This window comes from Apteryx rowi, unplaced genomic scaffold (genome assembly GCF_003343035.1).
Source record: "Apteryx rowi isolate R43461 unplaced genomic scaffold, aptRow1 scaffold_96, whole genome shotgun sequence".
NCBI classification, from domain to species: domain Eukaryota; kingdom Metazoa; phylum Chordata; class Aves; order Apterygiformes; family Apterygidae; genus Apteryx; species Apteryx rowi.
This window is the reverse complement of record NW_020451271.1, coordinates 1,177,104-1,203,687: the sequence shown is the minus strand read 5'-3', so window position 1 is coordinate 1,203,687 and position 26,584 is coordinate 1,177,104. Positions and strand designations below refer to the sequence as shown.

The 26,584-nt window shown below is 37.3% G+C and overlaps 1 protein-coding gene across 6 annotated transcripts in view; it reads right to left on the bottom strand.

Moving 5' to 3' along the window:
• The window catches only part of CHD7 (chromodomain helicase DNA binding protein 7), a 132,949-nt gene that overhangs the window by 103,924 nt on the left and 2,441 nt on the right, over window positions 1-26,584 (bottom strand). For 3 of the 6 annotated variants that reach the window (XM_026054698.1, XM_026054703.1, XM_026054702.1), the window contains exons 2-3: window positions 26,401-26,504; window positions 24,064-24,285 (exon numbers count right to left, since the gene is read on the bottom strand). The exons of 1 other annotated variant lie outside the window; for it this stretch is intronic. The gene's annotated coding sequence lies outside the window, so the exon portion shown is untranslated. The remainder of the gene's footprint in view (window positions 1-24,063; window positions 24,286-26,400; window positions 26,505-26,584) is intronic. 2 more of the 6 variants (XM_026054699.1, XM_026054700.1) reach the window with 1 other exon arrangement.

Sequence of the window (26,584 nt, the reverse complement as noted above, 5' to 3'; positions counted from 1 at the left end):
AGCCACTTACCAGACATCTCCATAACCATTCTCGTTGCTCAGCTGGCATGCTAACCTATAAACAGCATCGTAGTTGCTCATGGCTCCACACGCAACTCAGACACTAAGTCACAGAACTACCATCTCTCACTAAAAACATTCCTATTGCATTGAGTCCTCAGTCATCATTTTATTCAGTCCACATTTTTCAAGAAGACGAGACATCTCATTGGCATAGGGCTTCTCTTTTCAGTTTTCTCTGTACAGAACAGTGTGCGACAACTGCATGGACAAGTCATACACAGAAAGCACCTAGAAGTATAACATACCGCTGACAATGTAACACATCTATCTTCCAAAAAGGCAAACAGTTGCTCATATCAGTGATTCTACAATATTTTATTTCTCCAAAATCCAATCTGCCAATACTGAGCTAATAAATGCATGATCCCCATTTAGAAATCAGTGATGAAGCCACACATACCAGGTTAAAACTGAATTCCATGTTAGCCAGTACTTTGGGAGTTTAATCTGAGAAATACATAGAAACCTTGCTTTCAGAAGAATGAGCATTAGCACTTTTAATATGCTCAGGGATTTCAAGTTGAATCTACAAATCACTTTAAAAAAATCACTTTACAGTAATTTTCAACTGGTTGCCTAACACCCATCTCCTAAGTGACTATCATCAAAACACAACCATAACACTAGTGATGAATAAATATTAAAAAGCCTTCTGTGAGATCACAGAAGTCCTCAAAAAACAGACAAAGTTGTCAGAGCATGCCTCTCTCACATATGCTAAGCAGTAGTTACATTCTGGAAATAAAAGCATCATTCAATTACAAAAATGGTGTTAGATAAATTTCTCATTTACATATATGAATAGACTACAGATATAAGTAGCCTAAATAGATTTAAAACACCAACAAATACTTCCAGAAGGAAGATGATGAAATCATGAGAAAAAAGGAAATCCTTGCTTACTAGGCCAATCTGACTGATGAGTGACTGCACTTACGACAATTCAAAATACTTTTGGCAGGAATAATTAACAGAAGTTTTGCAGGGTTTCTATGTACTGACAAGTCAGAAGTGGTTACAATTTTTCAAATATAAAACGGGCATTTTGTTGTTCAACTGTTCTGCTTCATAAGAATATTCCTCGATGCCATTATTCTATTGCCATCTTCTCTTCTGCTTTTTGTAACTTGCCAGTATTGCTCAAAAGCGAGCAACAAACCAGCGATCTCTGAAAGGGATAATCTAAGTAACTGCAGGATCGGGGAAGTGTTAAAGACAAGAAGAGCCTAAAATAGCAATCTGAGGATGGGCAGCAGGCATCTGTCTGCCAAAAGAGAAGATACCTCATGAAGTCAAGTTTCCCTGTTCTGTGGGCCAAAACAGCAGTGGCCAAGCCAGGGCCTGGAGAACATGGAGCAGCTCGCATGTTAGACTGTACATATACACTGGTTTCTTAATGTCTCCCTCAGCTATGTATTATACTTGCACATTCATTTTCACAAACAAGGCTTCAGCCATTTCTGTCCATTGTCTGCTGCAAGTTAACATTTAACATCACTGCGCAATTCTGAGTTCAGCAAAGAACAAAGCAGAGCACACATTCGGGGGGGGGGGGARGGGGGGAGAAGATATGCCATATAAGATAGGCCTACAATGTTGCTTACACAATTAAGATGAGTAAATACACTTGCTATACAGAAAAGAAAATGTACCTAACAAAGTTTTAAGATATTAGATGTGCATGTGGTATATGCCAAGGTTCTGGGAGCAAAGGGAAATAAGCATGCAAGTCATTTTCTCAAGAACCACAACCCCTAATTCTTAGGTCAGTGCAGTGCCTGGTCCTTAAGCATTTTATTCAGCTCACCAGATGAGAAACAATCACACCAGAAGGCCCTGTAACAGATGGAAAACAGAACAGCTGAAGAGAAGGGAAATGTCTGTGCGCACATGGGGCGGGGGGGGGGGGKGGGCACAAAGTCCATCTCCCTCCTCTACAGCCTGCACCCAGCCATTGCACTGCTGCAAACCACACTGATGGAGCTGCTCAGGAGAAAGTTGAGGGAAGTGCTACGTTGCTGGATCAGTGTCTCCCAGATTTCCCATTATGAGAATCAACCAGCAACACTAAGCCACAGAATAGGGACCACCAAGAGCTAAAAAGAACAAGCTCATATTTCCCTCCTTCATGAAAAACACAGCAGATAAAGAATTGCCAGCTCAAGACAGAAGTGTGAAACTGAAATGGTGAGGAAAGAGGCAAAAAACTACAAATGCATAACGGAGAAATAGGAAAGGAAACAGTTGATGAATTAAGATCAAAACTGATCAAAGTCTGAGGGAACTTTTTTTTTTTTAAATAAGAGGTACTACAGTACCACAGCAGCACAGAAATACAGAAATACCGTTTTAAGAGGAAAAAAGCAAATATAGAAAGTGAGGAAGAACAAATATTGAAGAAAAAATTGACACTGTACAACTATTCCAGTACAGTTTAGATTCACAGCTTTACAATACCTGCACAGTTAATAACCATATTAAGTCATACATGATGTCACCAGTACTTCCTTTCTCCACTGAGTTAACTATTTGGGAAGAACACCTCACGGGGGTTTCACACTCTTGAAAAGACTGTCCAAGCTTAAGATGCACATCCTCTTAAACAGCTTGGGAGGTAGTCTAGTCCAGAGACAAAAGGGATGGCCAAGCCAAATCAGGGAAATAAAACCACTGAGTAGGAGTTAATTTTAGAAAAAGGAAGAGTCGAGTGGGGTTTTGTTTTTTGTTAATCCTGAAGGGAGCTACCTTCTGCAGTCCTTTCGGCTTTTCAACAGGAGACAAGCAACTAAACTGATCAATGTTTAAGACAGAAGTTCTTATTTCAGAGCAGCAGATTTAAGTGTTAACCTAGATGATGCAAGCAAGGTCATTCAATGTTTGTAAAAGGCACACAGAAATACTCTATTATATGTATAGCTGTTCCTTACCTGGCCTGCTGTGTAGAATTAGACTTTGAACATTGATTTGCAGCAGCTGTAAGCAAGTGCTACATTGACAGGGTAGCAGAAAGTTTTCATAACAATTTTTGCTCCTTAGTTTTTCCTGTTTCTAACCACAAGATACCTTCATTCTACTGTTTACCCCAAACATCTTAAGAAAACGTTAGGGTGCAGTCTGACACTAGAGATAAGCCAATCTAACTATTAGCTGCCGTCAGAAGAGTGTCAGCACAGGGGCAGATGAGTACCATCAGCACAAGGGAAGCAGCAGAAGTGGGATGACTCCTTTCAAGCAGCACCACCCACTGGATTATACCATTTGTTCAAACTGCCTTCAGGTCACAACCAGGTGGTTTTCAACAACCTAATTTGAAAAGCATAGCATTAAAAGAAGCCAGGCATGTTTGCTGTATGGAAGGAACATGAGAAACCAGTGTCTGCTGGTATGACTACTAGAGTAGAAAGGAATTTTAATTTGATCAAATACGTGAAAAAATACCTTGCATCTAACTGCTCAAATTTTCAATCAAATCAACACTGCTCAAAGCATGGAAAATCTTGCAGTTACCACCAAATGCTCTTGTCAGGGATGGAAGGGACAATTGCTAACTTCAATGTACAACTTCAGTTAAGGATGTGCAAATACTTTAGGATCTGTCACTAGAAAAAATATATATATATTTTTAAAGACAAGTGGTATTTTAGTGTGAGAAAATAAAGGCTATTTGTGAATACTAAAAATATTTGTCAAGACAGTCAAAGAAGCAGGTTTTAGTTAGGACACTCCAAAAGCAATTAATTCATGGTGCTCAGAGGACTCTCTTCCTACAGCAGTTCAATCCAAGCACATGCACAGTCCATCAATAAATGGATGTGATGGATAAACACATTACTTAAAGGGAGAGTATTTCATCTACATCCATGCAACACCAAGGAAGCCTTCTGAACACCAGCAGAGTGGTAAAACTTTCTCAGATTGCTCATAGTACGTCCCTTGATCACATTGTACTCATCTCCAGTCTTCCCTAAATCCCCATATTAAAAGCCTATTAGCATAAAATTGGTTTTTATAAATTTCTTTTTAAAAAAACATTCACCACAAGATTTTTTTAACATATCCCACTATTTGAAACACTTTTGTTCCAAGAGCTGACCATTGCAGAGTATTTTCTAGATATGGCAGGACAAATTCCTTCCTGTCTGAGAGTTTCCATGGTAATAAAAGTCCCCTTTAAACACATTCACGGTGGTTTGAGCAGGCCAAACAGGCAGTCTTTGTACTGAAAAGCTCCCTCTTTGTACTCCTCTGTGCTGATCCTGCACAAACTACCGTAAAAGTGTATTTTAGTGGAGGCAGAGTAAAACTAAGGCTCACATCAGTTTCACACGACAACTGTTTATTCCGCAGCACAGGCGCAATCCCTCTAGAAGATTCTCTTCCTGAAGAATTTCAAGTGGTTGGAGAAGGCAAGCTACAGAGCAGCATACGATACATTTCAGGCAGACCTAAAACAGGAAATTTTGCCACTTACACTATAAAAAAGAAAGGAACTGAAATGACAATCTTCCCTTTCCCATCCCCCCTTCCCCATCACGTAGCCTCATTTCTGTTTGGGGTTGGTATATTTAAACCAGTGCATTTTCATCAGGGGTAGTCTTAACTGATACCCCTATATCAATATGAGATACATAGACCAGTCCTAAAAAAGGGCAGGGAGAATACCCTAATACTTGCTCTAACTTGCCAATTTGAGAAATATACAGAAACAAAAAATGTTTTGGGGACGTTCAAAGCACCTCCCTTTAAATTTATATCTATTTGCACTCAGACACCTTAGAGTACTAGCACAAATTTTCACACTATAGGTCTTGCCGTGAACAGAACATCTTTGTATTGGAAGTTTACATTTCAGTAAATCTCACAGTATTCCAGATTTAGAAACATTCTTTCCAGTATCACTACTGCAGACCTACCATAGAAGCTGCCTGATCACCTCTACAAGCCATGGATTCTCTTTAAAGGATTAAATCATTAAGCATAAATGTGCAACTCTAATCCAGTAAGAAGAAGATTTTAGCTGTCCTTTAGGATTTCTTTGCTAACCTTTGAAAATTTGCATGCATATTTCATTTTGGATGAGCAAGTCTCAACTTCATGATAAAGTTTGTTTGCTAGAGTTTTCAAACCATGTAGCTTCAGAGATCTCTAAAAGACTTTGAAGTGCAGCTCACAGTTCCCAAGCCAATCTTTCTCTGCTTACAATAAAATAAGGTAGCCGAACAAAACTTTAGGTATCTAATTTACACAACATTTCCTTCGTGCTACAGTTAAAACTTCTTTTTTTTTTTTAAGCTCACTTATTAGAAACTTGGGCAAAATACAGTCTCTTTGGTCCAGGCTATTTAGAAAGTACATGAAGAAGGAAGCAAGATCTGTAGGAATAGGCTTGAGAGAACAAGATAACATATCACACCTCTCACCTCAACAGTTCTAAAAAACAACCAACCCCAACCACACACCTTTCTCAGCCATACTGTGCAACTCCTTGCCAGTGGGGTGCTTCTGTGACTGAGATGTGTGATTGTGGCTGAGGATTCTTGCTCTCTCCAAGAAATGAATCAGTTTGTATGGAAAGCATTACCCAAAAGAGTGTGTGGGGGGGGGGGGGAAATCAGTCTTGTGATCACTTTCATAAGCATAAGAATGAAAATACATAATCATTCTCAGATCTAACTTAGAGATATTTAGGTTTCCTCTTTGGCAATAGAGGAAATAGCCTTAAAATTACATCACATTTACAATTGTGGGAGGCAGTCTGATTGATAGCATTTAATACAGACAGACTACATAGAAAGGAGAAGTTTGAAAAAGACGTATTATGCAGAATTATTCAGATCCGTAACAGCAAGCTATAGCTATAACTTTCTGGAGAAGCTTTTTGGTAGACAGATTTTAAAGAAGAAGATTAGAACAGAAGATAGCAAAATATTCATAAAAAACTTAAAATAACAGCTCTAATAGCTCACTCTGACTACTTGCAGCTAGAAAATTATATTTTGGCTTATGCAAAAGCTAACCACTTTTTTTTTTAATAAAAAAATTACACTTAGGAAAAGGAACTGAACAGAATTTGTTTTGATTGCCAGCAAAACCTGGTCTATCGCTTTCATTGAAACTAGTCCAATTTAAACAAACATCGATGTAACATTCCACATTTCTCATCTTAACAAATCTTATTAAGAATATTTTCCGCAAACACATGGTATTGCTCAGTTATTAACAGAGAAAGTTCCTTATACGGTCCTTCAGTATCATTTGCAGTAAATCTGTCTAGTTCAGCAAACTAGCTATGAATCTCTCTCCTTATACAGATGCAACACATTAGATGATTTTCACTGTAGGTTTTAATATTAGTGAGTACGTTTAAATCACCCTCAAATTACGCTTTATCAAGCTATCATGCTGATTGCAAGTTAACAGAACATAATCAGGAAAAGGTAAACTGCAGCCTCAATTTCTTAGGCATCCACTTCTGGAAAAAAAAATAAAAAATCAGAGTCATCAAATGACAGAGATTTCATTACCACCCTGTTCTGACAGAAACTAATATTAATTATTATTTGAATTAACCTCTGAGCCATAGTTTTCATCAGTACTCAGTAAAGACATGGACAATTTCTAATTACATTCTACTCTCATTATAAGTCACTAGGCTGTAAAGCTATATCTGACAAGACTGCTATACTTGGCCTTGAAAGGCTTTAGACTTCACTATAAATCTTTCAGAAACACCTAAGAACTCATTGAACACAAGAGCTATCACACAAGATGCTTCTCCAACACCTTAGAAGTGTTTTTAAAGGGATATCAACTGTGATATCACTGAACTGCAATACTTTTGCAGAAGAAAAATAAAATTACCAGTGGCTTTATCAGTCAGCATCATAATATAGAAGGATGTTTTACCAAAGGTATCTGCAATGTATCCACTCAATCACATGCAATTATGCAGTGATCATTAACTGAAGCATAATTATAGACAATAGTATAAAAAGAAAATGAAATATTTATAGACAAAAATCCTATGCTTAAGCCTAGGGCAAATACCTGCATCATAAGCTTTATTTCTTACAGAAGAGTGATAAAATTTAACCACTAAAGAATTACTAGTTCTCTAGTAGCAAACATGGATTTTCAGGTTCATGAAACAAGTATAAATAGCTTCTAACTAATATACAAACGCTAGCACAATAGGCCATCTCTACTGCTTTACCCCACAACATCACTTTGCTGCAGTCAGTGAGCTAGCCAACAGAAAGTGAGATATATACCTGGATATAAGGAAAGTGAATGCCATTCTCTTGAATGACCAATTTAAAGAAATTCTGAAAGAGTGATTTCTGGCCATCTGACCTGAGCCATTTTGTTCCCAGCTTCACAAAGCTCACATCTAACTCCAAATACTCAATCTCTGAGCAAAGGACGGTTTTATCTGAAGGAACACCAAAGGCTGAAATCTATCAAGTTTCAAAACCAAAACTTGACTTAGCTGCTGACTCATCACACATTTCAAGATATTAGGAAGATATTTCAAGTCATTGTTTTTAACTTCCCACTGTTAAAAATGCCTGTATCTTAAAACAGAAGCCTCAGTATAAAATTTGCTACAAGATGCACAATAGATACAAGTTAAATTGGGGAAGGGGTGTGTGACAAGAAAGACAGACAGACATTTTTCCTTTATAGACCACTTTCACAAACACTGTTAATTATATAGGAGTTACCGAGCTACTAATCTCACAAACATTTTAAAGAGAAATTACAAGACAAAGAAACCCAAAGTAAAGCTAGCAAATATTACCACAGAAAATGCCAGTTGTGCATGTATTTAAATATTTTACAGATTCAATATTAAGTAATGCAAAACAGTTTTGTAATCAGGTAGGGTAAATAGTGGTCCATAACAAGAATAGCTGGACGTGATCAGGCTTATCGAGAGAGAGAATACGCTAACAGATTTCAGATCGCTGGATTTTTGGGAAAGGCCAGAGATGATGAATGGGGCTTCAAATTAAAGAAATGCAAAGTAATTGTCAGGTTAGCATCAGCAGTGTTGCCAACTCTAAGAATATATGAGTTTTAACAAAGAAGTTGTGTTTTTCCTTCAAAGCCAGGTAACCAGGACTACTGGTCTTAATTGTACCCCATATTCTTAAACTATCCAGACCATTTACCTCAAGGCTCCAGCTTGCTCGCCCTCTCAAAAAAGCAAGAATTAGCCATACCGATGTGTGTGCGCGCAGGGGGGTGGGGGGGAAGGGAAGGTGAAAGTCATATGCTTTTCAGAAGTTGTTCCAAATGAAAATGTACATCTTTGTATTACAGTGGTATCTGGCTAAATATTTAGATAAGCATCTTCCTTTTTACACATAACTGATACTTTAAATGGCTAGATTTGTCTTCCACACCTCCAGATAAAATGCATATAACTGGTACTTGGGACTATTTTGTAGACAACAGAAAGCTCCAAGCTGTTCTTCAGAGGGTTCACTCTGAAGTTTGATAAAATCCATTGGATGATACTGGATATAGTGAATAGTAAGTTTAAAAGCTAAAACCAAATCTGACAGTTTAGACTAATTTGAAATTTCAGCCTCAAGCCTATTTGTACAGGCCTCATCTTCCCAAAAGAGAGGGACAACTTATGTTGAAGTGCTCACCTGCAGCAATATTCTTCTGTATACATTCAAGGTAGAACAAAACTATTTGTTCCAGGTTACATCAGCAGAGGAAACAAGGATAGTGTTGGAACTGGAAGATTCACCAGTCTTTAGGTGCAACAGGGGAAAGAAATAAAGAAAAACCTCCCAGAACCCTACCACTAAAGTGGGGGCCCTTCTGCATGGGCCACTGGTCCAAGGGTGAAACACCTGGCAGCAACAGACCCAGAAGGAGAAGGTAAAGATGGGGAAGAAGAGAGAGAAGAAAGAGAAGAAAAACAGCAGCGTTCTTCACCATGCAAAAAAATGTGCTTAAACAGACACAAACAACAATTTCTTTCCTGCCACTAGTCCTCAGCTATATCATTAATACGAAAATAAGCCTGAGTGATGAACAAATTTAAATGAACTTGTGCTCCAATCACATATGCCTGCCTGATTCATATCAATTATTATATCAGGGGAAAACATGGTAACAGAACCACCGGACAGGATGTGGAACCTAAAGCACCTGATTTCATTTCACATCTCCCACTATGAGGGACACCTTTCCAGTTAAGATAATACTAATAAGATCAACACCAAAGTTACCTGTAAGATTTATTTGGCCACAGAAGGCTGTCCTGCCTTGAAGTTTGATACCTTCTGTGTAATTTAAACTTAAAACGCTGAACTCCTAATATTGTTTAAAATAAAGAAACCTAACATACAGTTGTCTCAGTTTACAGCAGTTCAAAGTTACAGCTTCATGAGTAATTGTCTTTTGTATCGCACTACACCAGCTACCTAGAGGTCTTTGTTAAGAATGCACTTGTTGGCACACAGGCTAAAAGCCTATTCCCAGTCCAAAAAGGTATTGCCTTATTGATGGGGAGGGGAATATACGTATGCCTTTAACAAGGATCACAGAAACGGAAACAAAAGTACCTATAATCCATAGCTTTGTTCATGCTACTAAAGAAGATCTATGTCCCCCTCCCAGTGTCACTTTCAAAATCAGGTTTGAGGAGGTTGGGGGGAAAGCAGCTTCAAGAGGGGGAAAGGAGGAAATGACAACATCACAGCAGCTCCTTTTGTTTAGTACCTATTCATAGACCATGATGAGAATTTCTCTGAACATCTTTATGCCATTTTTTCATATCAAATTTGCTAATGCCACTTTTAAACAAGTCTATAAGCAAAGTCTTCTAACAAATCAGCCCATAAAAGCCCCTATTCCATTTAAACTTGGGAATTAAATGACTGATAGCTTGTGACCTTCCAATAAGAGAGAGAGATTTTACTAATGCAGAACAACTATGCAGCTTTGGGCAAACAAAATCCAGATTTCCCTCTCTGTTCTTCATGAAAGTTCCTTGAGAGAAAAAATGCAAAATGCATAGTTTTGGAAGAGATAAAACAAGGGCAAGAACATCCTTCATTCCTTCACTCATTAAATGCCATCTAAGAGAATTTACCATCTTCCACCACATTGGTTTGGATCATTTCTAGGCTGGGTGAGTTTCAAACATCCTTACTTCAAGTTTTGTTACCAACCTCTACTCCACAATTAGACACAAAAATATCTGTCTACTTTCTCCTTGGTGCTTTGCCATTATTATTTTAACCAAAAAAAACAAAACAAAAAAAAGCCCTCAAATTCCTTTAAGCTCTTTCTTAAAAGAGAATCCCACAGTCTATTATACAGAGTTTCTTTCCCTGTTACCCTCAACTAATTCAATTTACCTGTAAAGACATTAATTTCAATTTAAATTATTTTAGAAAACCAAACTAACTGATGGGCTTGTACATATGACATTCTATCTAGAAATGGAAGCAGACTTCATGAGAAAGTTTAAAAACTAAAGTACAACCATGACTCCTCAACAACTGGAATGGGCACCAGCCTCTCACGACACCTGTATTCTTGGCAGAAAGAAGGGAAAGAATTTTGTGAGCTCTCCCTTAAAATTCCATTTATTTCTGAGCGTTATGAACTCATAATTGCTACCTTTCAGAGCATCCATTTTGAAAAACAATTGCTCCTTCTTTATAAAATTGGTTTATCTACTTTCATGACTAAGGGGTCTCAAATATTTCATAATCTTTATACATGTTTTCCATTACCGAAGTGTAAAACTCCCCAAAATTCAGTTATGTTTATGCTGAGATACTGCATGCACACATATTTCAGACTGCTTTGAAAGTCTAAGTAACTTCCAGGAATGCCTTTCTCCAACAGAAATTACCAAATGAAACACAGAAGTAACAGTTGATGCTTCTGACTTTATATTTACAGACTGATCTTAATACTTTCCAAGTACTTTTCAGCTAAGCAAAACAACAAAATTCTCAGAAAAACAGTAAGAAGTAGTTATTATTTGTGCAAACTTTTTCTAAATATGGTAGTCACATATCTACAGATGAATAAACTCTCACTGTTCCACCACTGCTTCAGGCATCAAAGGTTTTTTTACAGAGTGGTACTGTAACGTTTCACGTACTACGATAAAACAGAGACCTCAGTACTAAACAATTAAATAATGTACTACACTAGAGTTTTCACACAGGAAGCCAAGAAAAAGAAAAATCAAAGTTATGATTCCCATGATATCACAGCTTGATTATATTACTGTTTTATACTCTATATTAGGCCAATGTGTCAATTTACAATTGATGGGACATGATAACTGAAAGACATAGTCACATACTTTGTCCCATTCTTAAATAAGCTAGAGGCATTCAACTTGCTTTCCATGCCACCTGTACAGCTTGGTAAGGTAACTGGTTTGCTGGGGGAAGATACATAACAAGAGGAAAATGAGGCATTAAAGTACATAAAGCCATACTTTTTAGACAGCTTCTTTCAAGTTATGGCGATGTACTTAAGGCTATACCTCTGCATTTTAACCAGATTATGGACTACTTTAACATCCAACAAAATAGATGATATCAAATTCAGATTTTCCCTTGTCACATTTGACCTTGCTATAGCATGACTCACTGTTAGTGCTAATGAAATCCATTAAATATACTTAAGTTTAGCATCCCTGAAGAAGCCACAGCAACAAAAATGCATTTCAAGAGTGTTTACTCCCAAAGAGAAAATACATAAAAATAAGAAGTTTAATAAGAGAAACAAAAAGAGACAGTCAGGCAAAGAAATAATAAAAAACACTATATTGAAAACTCAAAGACCCCAGGAAGAGCAAATAACTCATCACAATTAAACCACAAGCCAGGGAGGCCAGCAGAAATAAGAACACATTTTTCAACAAGAAGGGAAAATAGGAAATTAACAAATAAAAAAATTGGCAAGTTAAATTTTAAACAAAAAGTATGTTCACAAAAAGGCAAAGTAATAAAAAGTTTTTCTTTCACACGTGCCAGGTGCATGACGCCTGGCAGAGAATCCACTGAGCTAACAGATAACCAAGATATGAACGAAATGCTCAGAGAAAATAAGGCCTAAACAAACAAAAAAATTGAATTTTTTCCACCGTCGATCACTAGAGAAGCTCATGGAGGCTTTTATCTTGGAATTTTTCCTTAAATTAAAGCCTCAGGAGAGGTAGTTCTGGATCAGACCAAAGCAAACAGTAACAAGTTACCAGACCAAGATGGTATTCACCCAAGAATTCTAAAAAGCTCAAGGAGGAAATGGCTGATCTATCCATTATACTGCATAAGAGCCTGGTATCAGACACTGCCTTGGTGTCAATGGCACATCAGTTTTTAGAGCTGGTTGCAAGGAGACTCTGGAGAATCACACCTGCAAGTCTAACGTCTCAGCAGTGCAAATAAGCAGAAACTACAAAAAAAAAAAAGTGGATAAATACAGACTACAAAGGCCATGTCAACACTCTCCCCCTCAAAAAAGTCCTGTCTCACTAATGCATGTGAATTTTTTGAAAGAATTAATAAGCAAGTGGTCAAAGTCTGAGCTGATTTGGATTTTCAAAATACATGCCAACTCCTGAACAAAGGTTCTGCACCAAAGGTTCTTAAAGAAACTAAGCTGTAAGAGAGGAACAGAAAGGTCTTCCCATGAATAGGTAATTGGTCCAAAACAGGAAACAAATGTTAGGAAAGACTGACCTGTTTTCTCAGGTCACCTGACTCTTTTCTAGCTCTATGCAACTACACAACCCCTGTTATTTAACATACACATAAATGATCTAGAAAAAGCAGGTGAGTCTTCAAGTGAGAGTCTGCTGATGACATTAACGTGTTCATTTTGCTAAAAATGAAAGCCTGCTACACAGCAGCAGACCTTCATTATATCCAGTGAAGGTGTAATAAAATGCAGATGAAATTCAGTGTGGGTAAATAGAATACAATGCACATGAGAAAAATACAAACCAAGTGTTTTACATATACTTTACTGAGCTCTGACCCGGTTACCTCATTCTCATTCTTAAGAATGAGATCTGGGAGCTAGAATAGATAGATCTAGGAAGACAGCATTTGTCAAAAGAGTAAATTGAATTCTAAGAGTATGGGGGGGGGGGGGCGGCCACGGGGACAGAATTATAACAGAGATCTTCATTATGTTACTGCACAAGTCTATGAGGTGCCCATATCTTTGTGCAGTTCCAGTGCTTTCCCTACCCACCTCCACTTCAAGAGTAAAATTACTGAAGGTCCAAACGGGGATGACAAGCATTTGAACACCCTTCATAAACTCCAGACTGGAGAAGGGACAGCTGGGGAGAGAATATAAAACAGTCTACAAAATCATGAGCAGCATGGAGAAGCTAAGTAGTCAATAATTGTTCACTTTTTCTTTTAACAAGGAAACTAGAGAACATCAAACAAAACTAGCAGGTGGTAGGTTCAAGATAAACCAAATAAAAGGAAACAGGTCTTCATACAATGTGTACTTAAGCTGCAGAACTCACTGCCAATGGAAGTTCCAATGGAAGCTAAGAGTTTACACAGACCAAGAAAAGACTAGATGAATTCATGCAAGAAAAATTCATTAAGTATTACTTATCACTTTTTCCAAGGAAGGAGATGCAAAATTAGGGAGACTAAAGGACTATTCTGGGGACATACAAATACAGGGCTTGCTCTGTTTCTGCTCTGTCTCTGGATGGCCTCCACCGGTCACATTGTCAAACAGGCTTCTGGATTAGGCAGACCTTTGGTCTCAACTGGTACAGCTATTCTCATGTACTAAAAAGGCAAGATCATACTTATAATATGGGTTTAATAGTTCTTGAGAAATACAGGATTTTAATAGTGCACTATTTTCATCATTTCACTTTTCTTTCATAAGGAAACTTTATTTCAATCCATATTATCAAGAATACAAGTGCGATTGTAATGTTCAAGAGCACCATGGCACACATGAGACAAGGACACCCAAAGTAAGGAATATCCTATCCCGCTGCATTTCTACCATTTTTGTGTAAAAAATTACCCTATTCAGAGGGGGAGGGGAGTGGGGGGGGGTCAAAGCAAGCCTTTTATAACCTGGTTTTAACCCCTTGGGGAAAAAGGGTTGGATAAGGGTTGTAATAGAAAAGCTAACAATACTAAATTTTGTAACACAAGCAGCACTTTTCTGTATGCTATTCAATACCTACAGTGGTTCTTAAGTTTGATTTGAGAATAACTCAAACCAAATTTGCGTTATACACTGAAATTTTAAGAATGCTGAAGCTGTATTAAAAACATTTTTTCAAGACTGAAAAAGAAAGACTTAAACTACATTGAGTGCTGAAAAAAATAAGATAGCCATACTTTTTCTGTTTAAACAGCAGCTGTAAGAGAATATCAACTTAAAGCACTGGCTTGAAGTTTTACTACAGTTATAAAAAGGTCCTTAAAATAACAACAACATATTTAGGTTAAGCACTTAAAGGAATTACTGGAAGACTGAATTCAACCTTCAGCTCCAATTCACATGTCATTGTGCAACACCTTAGCTACTGGGAGAAAAAAAAAACCACTGTTATCTATAAAATGGGAATTATGCTTGTGTCCTAAATTAGGAATATGATTTTTTTCCCCAGTAAATACAAAAGACAGTGATTTCTGTTATAAGCAATGGAAGAACTTGCCTCTTCACAGCTTACAGACCACCACTACTTCTTCTAACACAGAAAAGGTACTGCTGCCACTCTATGCTGAGCACGGCCCAAGCTTGAAGACAGCAGCATACGCCCAGTGTAGAATAAGCCTAAACCTCCATCAGACACAAGGCAGCCCATGCCAATGGTGTATTTTCAAAGACTTGCAACAATCAAATTTTTCACAGCTACAGTAAATCTCACCGTAACCCCAAGATTACAGCCAAAAATCACATATCCTTGGTTAGAATCACCTAGCTCTTCAAAGAGATTATTTGGTTGTTGTTTGGTTTAGTCAAATTAAATACTTGACTTGAGATGGGGGGGTGCACAGAAAAAGTGAGTCAAAATGGCTAATAACATGGCATATAATAGAAAGTATACAATCTAAACTATTTTTACCTCTAAACCTAAGCTCAACATATAATTATAGACTATCTGGCACTGTTTATTCAGGAAACAGCACAGGACAAGTGGGAAACTTATAGTACCTAAAGTCAAGACAAAATATATTTTGTTCAGGATATACTCTTAAGGCAAATATTTAAAGGAAAAAGACGTAAATTCTGAAAAATGCAGGCTATTCAGACACAAAATCTAAACACTTAAAATGTGGGGGGTTTTTTTAATGCTAAATATCTGACCAACTCTGCTTTTTATGATACTGTTTATCTACTTCATGGGAGTAGTAGTGAGACAAAACTAACCCCTTGTAAAGAACCAAGATCACTTGATAAGAGCTGCTAGGTAAGTAACAACTATTACAAATCCCAGTATGGCAGATCTCAAAACACCTCATTATGAACCTGGTATACCAGTTTGGAGTAGCACTGAAGTTCCTGGCTTCCAACCATCTGCTCAGTCCACTAGACTTAAACAGGAAAAAGAAAAAAAAAAAAAAAAGAACCATCCTACACTCAGAGCTATACACACTAAACAGGTATTTGGTCTTATATCACTTCAGTACATGACTCAAACAAAGAATATCAAAGTAATTCACTGGAAGTGATTGTACTTTTTCTTATGGTACAACAGAACTATGTGCTGCTTTATATCCAGAACTCCTCCCCACCTTTCTTTTAAGTCTTGTGCTATTGCATAAAGTGCCATACAATATCAACCAGTCAGTATCAGCAAGTGGGAAAACACCGTCGCCCTCCCCCCCCCCTTTTTTTTTTTGAGGCTACAGTGTTTCTCAGTTCCTCTTAAGCATTTCCTGTTCCAATGCCCACCACCACTGACACCTCCAAACTTAATCCACTGGAATAAGCAGCCTTTAAATTAAGGTGTTATAAGGTCATATAGCAAGCAAAATGATTGGATTAAAGAGGAAGTGGAGTTAAGTTAATACTGAGTCACTATTTTAAGTTCTATGTTCAAGACAAAAGAGCATGATAGCCTTTCAAGTGTAAACCAATCTTCAACCAGGAGGGCTAAAAATTTTTCTATTAAAAAAGTTTTGTTTCTTTTTAAATCTGAACATGAAATGCAGGACAAAAATTCATCAGACAGACAAGATCTGGTCCCAGAGACAGATGTTTTACAGCTGTGCTTTGGGCTTCCTAAAGCCCATTAGAGCTAGCACATACAATTCCTAATGTAAACAAGCTGCTTTTAGCAACTACAATATTCACTCTGAACACACACAACGCTAGTCAGAGCCCCCACTCCTCATACTGATTTCAGCAAAAGAAGCTTGTAATAATCTCAGTGTCTTGAGTTAGAATTTGCAAGTCCTCTCTCCTTCTCTTCCTGCCTCCTGAAAGGGAGTTTTTCAGATGCAAAACCTGTGGAGATGAATCTAGCTGAACCCACATTTGCTTTTTTTCAAAACCTACGGTAAGTGTTTACCCTCCATGAGGTCACATAAAATTGTCCAAGTCTTGAGAAAGGCAGGAAGGAAAGAGTAAAATTCCATTCCTTTACCTCCTGAGAAATACTCTTCCGTAATACTGTAAGCAGTTTACAAAAACAACTAGGGTTCTTCAGAAAACAGCTTCTCATGTTCCATTCTTGCTAGTCTGAAAGAGTTATCTTAAAACATTAGGTATCCTGAGCATGATATAGAAACAAAACTCCTGAAGGCAATTTTTTGTAAGGTGTCCATTCCTTATCTGAACAGTATAGCATAAACTGCCTATTTCTCTCTCTGGAAAACAGCAATAGCATAGCATTACCAAGAGTAACTAAGCAGCATGTTATTTTACTTCCAATGTAAACTCTTTCCACCAATTTTAACCAAATAGGAGTGATGAGACTGGGACTAAATTACACATGTTCATTTCAGTATGAGAAAGCTTTGGACTATGATAGGAAGTAACTCAGTCTTATCCATCTGCTGATTGAGACCAAGAAATCTCATACAATCTCAAACTAACGTAGGAATATTCTAGATACTTGGGATAAAAACCTGAATAACTGAATCCACTGAACTAAATGTTAATTTGATAAAATTTGAGACATACAAATTGACTCAGAAGGTTAAGGAACCCAATGGAGAACCTGAAGCTTATAAAAAAAAAATCACAAAAGATAGAACAACAGAACCATCTACTTTCTTGAGAATAAATTGTTTTAAAGATGGAATACTTTAAATTTGAGCTCTCAGACAAGCCATTTGGACATCAGTAAATCTTTAAGGTTTTTATTCTTCTATCTCAAGAGGAAAACTGTAATTTCTGGGCAGCAGTTTATTACTTTTAACAAACTGTTCATAGCATGTAATCCATACCACTGATAGAATAAACGTATTTTCATATCAGTTTGAGCTCAACCTAGAATTTTTTTTTTTTGGTGTCCTTTGTACCACATTTGATTATTTGAATTCTGTTTCTCCAGTGAAGGATCCAATCCACTTGCTCACTGCCATCAAAAGAAAAAGGCTTGCTCTTCTCAAAGCCCCACTTCATTGCCCCCCCCCACACACCCCGTACCAGCTCTGGTGTTCATCACATCCTTTTATGAGCCAGTTTGATTCATTACAACAGCAAAATGCTCTCCATTTTACTGAATTATTTTTCTGCCATTTTAGTGAACTAAAGTGGTTCACAGAAGGATCTGACAAGCACTGCTGCTACAGCAAAGTTGAACCACGCGGGTGGGAACAAGGCTGCAGAGTGACAAAGGCAGAGTGTAAACTCCTTTCAGAACAGTGTCCTGTTAAATTGGCTCACTGCATTTCATCAGACTATACTCTGACTCATACATGATTACATGGGCACCAAGACATTCAGTAGCCTTCAAATATCTTAAGAGCTACAAAATAATTTATTGTACTAAAAATATAATAATTAGGTGTTCCTTATACAGATTTAAGTACAGCTGAAAAAATTAAAGTTCTTACAAAAATAACAGTAAAACAAGGATAACTCAATTAGAAGAGTAGGATAAAGAAAGCTTTGCAGGTTTCATCCRAGTTTAAAAAAAAGGGAAAAAAATACAACATACCAAGCTTGGTGAAAGTGACCACCAATTTAAAAAGCTTTAATTGAAAAAAGATAGAACAAGTATTTCTGATAAAGAGAAAATTGCAAGAACTTTTAATACAAAGGAGAAATCTTTTCTCCTGAAAACGTCACCCATATCAAAGCAAACATATTGCAGAAGTCGATATACCTGTTTTCTTAAAATCCAAGAGAAAGAACCTGGAGGGAGGCAGTAAAGCCAACAAGTTGCGAACTGTGTTACCACAGGCCAGTGACTGTTTGCTCCAGATGCCTAGTTCTAGGTTTTATGACCAGTGATTTCTGTCCACAGATGGACCTGCCTTGTTCTGGGATGGACTTGCCTACCATGGATGCGCCATTTCACTTGAGAAGTGAACGTGTATCGAACATATTGTTCCCACAGCCGAACTGAATCGATTACAGAGCAAATGGGACAGCTCAGACGCTGGAACCTGTAAACTGCAATTCACTCAAAGTTCATTGCATACCTGGAGACACCTCAATAGAGAGAGAACTCATTTCAGCATGCACTTAAGAGAAAAGATGTCCTCTCCCAAAACATCACCTACATTGCCATCATTATACTGTATCAAATTAGACAAGGGATTTTCAGCCTTCCTAACCTTACCAGCTGCCTACCAAAAATCCTTATGTCGGACAGCCACAAAACACATCATGTATCTCAAAGTGCTACAGAGAGCTCTGAGAATAGGCCACAAAAGACGACGGCAGCAGATCCCCAGAAGTCCCACTGGGAGATAAGATCAGGCATGCAGCTGGCATCCCAGATGACCCTGCAATGACTGCTTCCAAGAGCCCCTACTAGCCCACTTCCTCCCATTGCTAGGCATGTGACAAGCTCAGCAGGGAAATGGCATGCGAACCACTGACAAACCAAAGGTTGACCACCTTTCATCTAGAGGCAGGAGTTCTGGTTTGGGATTTTTTTTTTTTTGGTGGAGGTGGGAGGGAAAATTAGTAGTGGCAAGAGAGAAACAGAAACACCAGGAGGAGAGACTGAGTCTTTAAAAATAACTTCACTGTGTTAGGGAAATTCCATATGAAAACAGAGTTGAAAGCAATTCCTTTCATTTGTATTTTACCCAGCTGCCATCTTCTTGGCAGCTAAGGTTTTCTTTTTTAAAACCTCAAAACCACGTAACCATTGTTTTGTTTTGTTTTTTTGGGGGGGAGGGAGGTAAGTTTATCTTCTGGAGAACCAGCTAAGAGCTCAGTCACCTTAAACATTAAATTCAAAGAAATGTTACCATGATAAATGAAAAGACACACAGAACACTTTTACCCCCTCCTTTCCACCAGTCGTCTTCTTTTCTTGGCTTCAGTGCAAGATCTAACACCTTTGACCACGAAGGCTATCTACTACAATAATTATCGGACCCACGTTGGAAGGTGTGTTTCTGTTCTACTGCTGTCTTTAACAAGCTAATTCTTCCAACAGCAGTGCCATTTCTAGGAAATAACTCCTTCCTTCTGCATGGCTGCCACAAAGTTCAAATCCCGACCTTGCTTAGAAAAAAAGTACATTTACCAAGGGTTACTGGCAGGAGTGAGGTGGCATGGGCTGGGGATTACTGCAGAACTGTAGCGAAGTAGAAATGCAGGTGAAACTGATGCAATTTTTTTTCCAGTAACCTCTTACAAGGTTACAATGGAATTGAAGTAAACTCTGATAGGGTTACAATGGAATTAAAGAGTCATGTAACTGCCATACACTTATTCCTTTACAGAAGGAACAAAATTAACATATACCTTTGCAGAGATCAAGAGAGAAAGAGGGAGGGAAAGTGAAGTTGAAGCCTGCTTATTCACTTCCCCTCCAAAGAGACAAGAATGACTAAATTAAGAGGAAGAATAAGGTTGTACCCCATTCCACATAGCTAAGTGAATGCAAAGCATAGCAGACACCTCATAACAGTACTGGTAAATAAAGTGAATTACTTAGCAAGTCTCTCACAGACTTACCTCCTGAGGCAGTCAAGAAACCTCTATTTAACTCACTTTCTGAATGATTCCTTCCTAAATCAAGAGAGATATTAAATTGCTCACTATAAACTCCCAGTTTAATTCTTCACAGTTAAAACTACTTGAGGCAAAAATTACACTCTTAACAAGAATCCCCTCATCAGGATTTAAAGGAATCTCTGAACTCACAGGAGCAATGGCTAGAATGACATAAGGCCTTCATTTAAGCCATGCTGACATGACCATACCGCCCTGTGAAGTCTGCAAGAAATCTGGGCCAAAATTTCGTACCTATCCCAGGAACCAGAAACACAGTCCAAGAACCTCTCAAACCAACAACCTTAGAAGATGACCTAACTGCATTTTGCCTGGCAATAAACAATCAAATACACCATACTCCAGTTCCCAAAGAGCGAAAACTAGAGCACATCCTCAAAAAGCCACAAGAACTCTACAGATACATGCCAAAAAATTGGGACAAAAATTCATATTTTTGAACCTTATGCCAAGCTTTTTTTTTTTTTTTTTAATTCTGGTTATTTAGGTATTTCCACACGCATGTAAACAACAAAACAACATACATTCAAATTCAGAAGCAAAACAACTAAGTTACTTGGAATGCCAGACTTCTGGACTTCAGATATGCTCTCCTACCAAGGAATACATAAGATTTTGAAAACACTTGTTATGCCCTAAACTGCTACTTAAAATGCATCCTTGAAACTTACTAGTCTCTCACCTACGTGCAATTTTATCTCAGCCTTATCATAGTGATATTTGAACATCTGTTAGCCTCATCGTTACCTTCATTATTATCATTTTTTTAATGTTTAATGGAAAGAGGATTAAAGAAAGTCAGTCATACATCCTTACTGGTTGTCTTATTTTCATCTCTAAAAATTATAAACCACTATTCTTTACAGTCCAGAATAACTCAGACTTTCTTGCAAGAGATTCTACCAAGTAACATTTCAGTTCCAGATTTTGATTTCTACAGCTACATGGACCAACAAAAATAAGTCTTTCTGAAGCAAGGAATATTTTCATATAATAAGCTATCATCGACTTGGACTTCCCACTTACTAGCTCACCCAATTTATTAATACCAAAGACCTTAACAGAATTTCTCCATTCCTCCCACATAAGGGTTTGCTTAATATTTCTCCCAGAACAGCGCTACCCCGTGCTCTCTCTGACCAAGGCTTTTATGATTTCTTCTCTTTTTGTCCTATCACCGAATCGCTGAATTTCTAAAATTCCAGCTTTCAATTCAGTTTTAGATAAGTTTTTCCTTGAATTCTCTCTCAAAAAGTGCCCAGTATTCCTTAACACCTAAAAAATTATCTTTTAATAAATCCTGTTTACCCAGCTAATAAATCCACAGCCTTCCTATTTTAAGATCCAGGACAAAAGTGCCTTTAATAAAGTCTTCCTTGGATTTGATCCAGATCCTGATCTACTTTACCATTGGTCACATTGTCTTCATTCTCCCAACCTTCTCTACTCCTTTGAAAAATTTCACAATTCCCTATGCGGGCTCCTCCCTGCCCCCCCCTCCAAATTTCACTGTCTGGGAAGAGGCATCCTACCCCTGTTGGCTCCATTTTATGTGAAGTGAAATATGACTAGACTCTCCCACACTCTGAATTACTTCAGACACAGAGCAAGAAGAAATGCTTATTACAGCTCTGTTCCTTAACCATTAAACAATTTGGGAATGCAGTTTTCCTGAAAAACAAAATTTGATGCAAAGCTTTGAAATGACCAAAATACACTCCTAGTCAAAGGCTCATGAAAAATCTCCAGAAAGTTGCCAGCAAGTTGCAATACCAAAGTGCCAAAGGTGACCCATTCTGGCACGCCAGTGGTCACATATCGATTGCCTCTTGCCAGGCAGCACCTAGATCCTAATAACATGAGATTTCATCAGGCTTTGGTGCAGCCAGTGAACTCCTTCCATATTGACAAAAGGATCCTTCATGCTTTGGGTAGAAAGCAAAATTATTAGGAGTTGAAATGCATGTTTATTTTGCAACATATCCTAATTATCTAAGACTAGCAAGAAAATGCAACTCTGCTCAGCAAACAAAGAGGAGCATAAATTGGAAAGAAGATTAAAAACCTGGTAGGAGAGGCACAGTCTGAAGACAAAAAAAAGAAAAAAAAAATCTATGGGAAGGCTAAGGGGGGGGGGTAGAACAGAGACAGAAAGAGGGGAAAATAAAAGGTTTAGATTTTAGAGCAGGACTTTTTCCTGAATTAAAAAAACAAACAAAAAAAAACCAAAACACTTTGTACATTTGATGTACACGTCCATTAAAATACTCTAAGAAATGACGCTTATTTTGTGGACAAAAATCAAAACAAACGGTAGGGTAGGCCAATTTATTCTAAAATTGCCAAGAAGAAATTTTACAGTCAGCTACCTGTTGAAGCTGTAGCAGAAAACAGCTCAGCTGAATAGCTTACAAAGTGACCCAATGATATTAAAATTACAGCGTTTCCAAATTATTCAGCACTGGATTCTCTGGCACGCTAGCTATTCCCAGGCAGGTAAGTTGCTGTCCTGTTTGCTGTGATTACCAGTCCATATTTAAATAAACTCTGAACAGAATAACCTCTAGGATCAAGACTGCATATGTGAAATTTAATTTTCCCCTCAGAACCATTAGGAAGAAGGCAGACATTTTGGCTGCAATGACTTTTTCCAGACAATTGATTCTTGAAGTTATTTATTCCCCACCATTCCCCTCAAGGCCCTCTCGTCACAGCAATCGTCTATGTCAGAGGAAGGCTGGATGCAGCTCCCATGAAAGCCAAGCAAAACCACACCCAAAATAGCTATATAGGTCACTACAAAGCAAAGTGATCCCTACATGATGCCAGCAAGGGCTTGCGGTTAGTTCCTATATGCCAATAAGCTTTCCAAATAGAGTGTTACGATACTATACTAATATAGTAGCTTATATGATAATTAACACTTTTACCAAATTTTAACTTCTAAATTAGGATGGATCATTAACTATTATCGCCAGTTTTTAAAAGAAGAATGTGTTTAGCAAGAAGGTATCAAAATAATCAGGATGCTTAAAAACAGCTACTGAGCAGCATTAATGAAATTAGAAAACCCAACAGCACGAAGATCATTGGTTTTGACTTGGCTTCTTCTAGGTGCATGTTTACATCTTTGAAAAGTCACAGTGTTGGAAGCTAAGAGCTAATCAGCTTTTGTATGCTTAAGAATATACTTAAGAGCTTTGTTGTCATATTCAGGCACTTGGAATGTGTCCTTTAGGTCACAGGCTATTTTTTCTGTCTTCCAACTTTTTCTTCCAAAGAATTTTGATGTGTAACTACGATGCAATATTTCCAGAGTCACTGGTCTCTGGTGAGATAAGAGCCACTAAAAGTTAAAGTTAGATTCTACAGATGGAAAAAAATCAAGAGGAAGAGCTCTTTCATCAGGTTTTAATATCTTATCTGAATTCTAATGAAAGCATAAATTGTACTCGGAGTTTTCATTTGCTTTTGCATTATTGCCAAAAATATATAAAATACTTGATATTTTCTCCAGAAACTCCAATGTAGTTTGTATTTGTGTAAACAACCTATTCAGAGACATAAAAATGATGAGAAATGATGGAAGTTAGCATCTGTCATAACGATGAAGGTAAACAGATGCAGTAAATTAATACATTAGCTTTTCTGCTGCAGAAATTAGATCTAAAGCCTTACTTACATACAAAAGACCCATCTGTAAAAAGTACAGTTTAATTATTTACTAAAATTTGCAGAGTTTTCTCATGTAGACAGGGAACATAAAAGTAACATAAAAGTGTCACCCATGTTACCTACAGGCATCAGTTAAGCAGATCATAAGTCCGAGCAGTTGGAAATTTGTTCACAGCAGCCAAAAACGAAAGTGTTTGGAAGTCAGGATTTTAACTTGGGGGGGGGGGGGTGGAATTTGTCATGCAGTTGTCCATATCCTGGCTAGCCAGACAATTTTACTTGAACAGTGATAATGCCAGATTCGCAAAACCAAATACCAACCAGTAGATTCTAAAAGCTTTCCACCTGAAAATTAATAAAAAAAATACAATGAACTGGAAATAAGGAATAGAGATAAGGCATAGAATTTAAGGCAATGTACATGTTTATTTCCATCCTCTTAATTTTTTTCCTCCTCTTCCTATCTAAATAACCCTTATGTATTATGTCCTATTCTAAAGGTATAAAAACAAAACAAAAACCAAACACCCAGATGCTATAGGATGCTACAGATATGGCAAACCATATAAAGTCTCAATATACCATTTAAGGAGCTCTTTGAAAACCCACAGAATTCCTATTACTCATGCATTTCACCTTTATAGAAACTCATTTTTGTGTTTTTTGTTTGTTTGTTTTAAACCCATGTTGTATTCTTATACAGAAAATTCTTCTTAAGTAAAGGGCCTAGGCCACTTCCTGCTTGAACAGCTAAAGTTTGCAGCACCACGCTTTGCAGACTACAGAACTCGGTTAGAACCTCACTCTGCAGAAGGGCACAACGTGCCCAGTGAAATCAAAATGTGACCTATGCTACCTCCAGACCTAGTAGCAGATATACTCTTCAAAACATGAAAGTGAAGTTTTTTCAACTTTGTTATCAGTCTGTTTTATATTTACTTGCAAATAGTTTGTTTTGCATGTTCTAAAATCCTAGTACTATTTGAACATAACAACAGAGAAATATTGTGGACCTTACTCAAAAACATTTGAATAAAAAACAACAAATAACTCTCCTGAAAATGCTACAATATTGTTAACTGACCCCTCTACATATAATGAGAGGTCTTCACAGTGCTCTTTTGAACTAACCCTTCACATTTCCACATTAACCAAATTTAAAGGAAAATGATGACAACTCCGATATTCTAGCATTGTACAGATTTCTGATTTCAATAAACAGTATTCCTTTATATCTCATTTTGACTAATATTTTTACATCACCATGCCCTGATAAAAATATTTTCCTAAAGGGATTGCTCTAAGTATTATCAAAACTTTGCTTGATTACTGAAGAGGAAAGACAATTATTTTAGATTTCAAATCTGAGCTTTTTTTTTCACTTTATAAATAATTTAAATGGAATTTACAAGTAATAATAGAAATATCATTATATTGTTAAATATTTCGTAAGATATTTGGTCAGATATGATTATCTGATTAGTATTAGAGAATCATTAATTCAGTTAAACTCGCAATCCCAAGCATTTATCACTCAGAGTTTGCTGTAGAGATTTCAAAATGATCTTTAAGCTTTTTTGTAAGAAATATATAAAGAGATTTAAATTAATCAGTTCAAGTTAGCAGAAAAGCAGGACAGACCTTGTGTAAGTCTGTGCATTTTCCAGTGCCATAGTAAGGGGAATTTTGTTTTGTAAAACTGTGTTTCAAACATCAAAGGACATCTCATACAAAAAATAATTACTTTTTTCCAAGCAGTTGTGGTTTTATCTTACAGAAGTTAAACAACATACTACCAAAAGAATCTGTGAAATACTGAGTACATTTACAATACCAAGCAAGAGAAAACAAGCAACATTCCCACTTTTAGTAGCTAGAGACAGAAAATGTTAAGAATGTAATTGTTCTAATCACCTGTTACAAACCTCAGAAACAAATGCTCATTTTCCCCAGTACTACATCTTTTTTCAAAAAGCATTACTAGAATTTTTCCACTATTATTTAAAACACAGACCCTTTAGAAGAAGCCCTCTCAAACTACCTCCTGTTAAGTTTGTCAGCGACCCTGTTGTCTAGAATGTGTTTTATGTAAAGCATCGTGATTTTTTTTAATGAAAAAAATGTGTTGGAAACTTTCAGGACAGAAACTAGAGAGCTTAGAAGTTCCTCTCTTAGCAGCGCCTAGCAATGCAAAGGAGAGTTCTGCAAACGTGCCCCAACCATCCAGCTACATTTAGCTTTCAGCCTTTTTATTATCATTGTCAATGAATGGGCCCCAGTCAAATTAAAGCTGCCATTTTAGGTTAAAGACTAGAGAGCCTCTGTTGTGCAACAGCGAGACAAAAACACTCCAAGCGACAGATGCAGCATTCTCATTGGAAAATGATGGATTTCAACTTTTATAAAAAAAAAAAAAAAACTGATCATGCGTTTTAATATGAATTATATATTGATACTCACACATTACCGCAAACTAACGGGATTTATAATTGGGATAAATCAGCTACCCATGCTGCTAAGGTCATAGTCATTAAGATTTTTTTGCCGTCGTTAGAATGGATGATCTGTGAGGAAATGAACAGAAACATTTTTTGTTCAACTTGCTTGTTTGTATCTCTCTGCTAGTCCCATATACTACGGGGGG